The following is a 2,962-nucleotide window of genomic DNA, read 5'->3' on the forward strand; positions in this document are numbered from 1 at the left end:
CCAAAGGTGATGTGAACTCATAATCTTTGGACTGTTTTTTAAACTGTTTTGATGTGTATATATATATATATAAATATATATACAGGGACTATAAAACAAGTGAACAACAAGTGAAAAATGAATGGTGACCTATAATGAGCAACTCCCTTTCTCAGCGCTTGTATACATACATTTGGGTCTCTGATGGGCCTATTACACACACTGTGAAATAAGACAACCCAGACAGTTCTTTTGTGGGGTCCTATTTCAGACGACATGCGATTCAACAAGTTGTTCAGATTCGCGATCCCTTCCTACGTCACATGGGGCCTCAAGTTCAAGTTCAAGGACAATTAGAATCTCCTCTCATCTGAAGTAACTCCATCCACGGCTGGAGAAATAACACTGGACTGGACCTAACTGCTACATTGGCTTGCGATAAGAATATCCTGCTGTGAAGTTCTTTCCAAAAATGTATATATAAAAAAAGGTGTATGTGGTAGGTTGACTCAAGGCTGAACAAACTTGTAGCGGAACAAATGGAACAAATTTTAAATGAGGCCTTGTAGATCAAATATGAGTGAAGATTCAGCAACTGGTTTGCTTATTTCCCGCCTCAAATTTGTTCAGAAACAGATTTTGGTGGACTGATAAAGTGAAACCAGTGAAAGTTCCCGACACACTCTGAAGCAGGGCGTCAGGAACAGGGAGGTTATAGAGGCATGTTAGAATGGCTAGAATGCATAATCCTCAGAGACCCATATTTACCTGCTGAAAAGGAGTATAATAGGTCATGTTTGAGGGAGGAATAGAGAAAAGATCTTTGTCCATTCAGCAGTTCAACGGTTCAATTGAATATCCCGAAACGGAATTTCTTCTGTTTTGCAACTACAGTTTCCGTTGCTCTGACAAATTGGTTTCCGCAGCCTAACATGCATCCAGCTCTGCTGGCTGCCGCCATTGTTTCCCAGAAAGCTTATGTTTTCATTTTCCGTGGACCAAGTGATCACCATCAGTCTTTCTGCTTTATTGAAAACGTAATCATGTAAAAGCGGAATTTCGTTGATATTGTAGTAATCGAATGAACTATCCGTGTGTCCTATATTAACCAAGTAGTAATTGTTTTTGAATATATTGTTAAGTTGAGTTTTCAATATGTGACAGTGACATGATAGATAGATAGATAGATAGATAGATAGATAGATAGATAGATAGACAGACAGACAGACAGATAGACAGACAGATAGATAGATAGATAGATAGATAGATAGATAGATAGATAGATAGATAGATAGATAGATAGATAGATAGATAGATAGATAGATTGATTGATTGATTGATTGATAGACAGATTGATAGACAGATTGATAGACAGATGGACAGACGGACAGACAGACAGACAGAAGTTTCCACAGGGGAGGGGGTTAATTTCTTGTTTCGCTCCACGCAGCTCGGCCCCCTTCTTCAGAGGATCCAATCAATCTGCCAGCTATTAAGTTTGTTAATTGATAATGCATACTAATTAGGCCGTGCACAGTTACTTGGGAGACCCGGAGGAGGTAAATAGGCATGAGTCCAACCGGAGTTCGAAACCGTCTGCGCCAGGTAAAAATTCATTAGGCGGCAGATTGGAGAGGATGGAAGGAGGGGAGTGGGGGGGTGGAGAGCAGAGCAGGTGGAGGGGAGGAGGATGGGGGTCAATACCAATGGCGGCCTGTGTGAAGAACTCCTCATGATGACGCAGTTCTCATTATAGCTGAAAATCCAACTCATTCGCGACGCGTTGATTGATGGTTTCCGATCAGACCAGGATGTCCAGAATGTCCAAAAAATTCGGGTTTTTTTTTTTTTTTTTTTGAAACAACACATTCCACAGATACAGTACATGTATGAACATGTAGTGTTAAAAAAAAACCAACAACAAAAAAAACATCTATAACGTATACGCTCTGTTTGAAACCACTTTCAATTTTCTTTAAAAAGTTCATTCATTTCGGAACTATATCTCAATATTTTTTTATTCCTTTTTAAAAACCGTATTTGTCATTTGCCCATAAACATATATATATATATATATTTTTTTTTTTTTCCATCAGCCAATCTTTGGTGCGTGGCTGGGTTTCCCAGTGATCCAGCCTTGTCGGGGCGTGTCTTCTGGGCGTTCTGTGGAAAGTGTTGCCGAAACGCTGTGATTGACGTGCATTTAACACAGTGCATTCCCCATGCGCGGAGCTCTGGTGACGGTGTGTGTGTGTGTGTGTAAATCAAAGGCCGGGCCGCACTAATTGAGACGGCTGCGGTGTGTGTTGGCTGTCCCTTTCGGTGTCAGCACTGACAACCCCTTCTGAACCGTCTGTCATCCTGCCCCACGGCACGGATGGACGTGTCCCTCACACGGCGAGCGGTGCTTGAGGATCATGTCAAAAGCTTGTTGTACAGCAAGGCGTCTCTGACGTGCAGAGACTTGGAGAGAGGGAGGGAGGTTATATTCACATCTCTATATATATATCTTTAAAAGCAATGTGCATAGTTATCTGTGTTAATTTTATACTTATACAGTATATATATATATTGTATAAGTATATATATATATTGTACATTAAATACATTTTTCCATATTTATTTATTAACAGCAATGTGTATAGCTATTTGTTTAAATTGTATACTTCAGTATACTACAGTATATATACTATATATATATATATATACTTTTTTTTAAACAGCAATGTTTATAATAATAATTTCGTTTATTTTGCTTCATACACTTGTATTTTAGGTTACCTTGTCACTCATTATATACGTATGTATCTTGTTTATTTTTACTGCAACATTTACATTGTTACATTTTTAATTCTACATACCCTTTTCTTTTTTGTTTTCCATACGCTTTGGCAATGCAAATGTAATGTTTCCCATGGCAATAAAGCCTGAATCAAAATTGAATTGAGCTAGAGAGGTGAGGGTGGGGGGTGGTCTTGTAGTA

The sequence above is a fragment of the Zeus faber genome, assembly GCF_960531495.2.
Source record: "Zeus faber genome assembly, chromosome: 17".
In the NCBI taxonomy this organism is placed as follows: domain Eukaryota; kingdom Metazoa; phylum Chordata; class Actinopteri; order Zeiformes; family Zeidae; genus Zeus; species Zeus faber.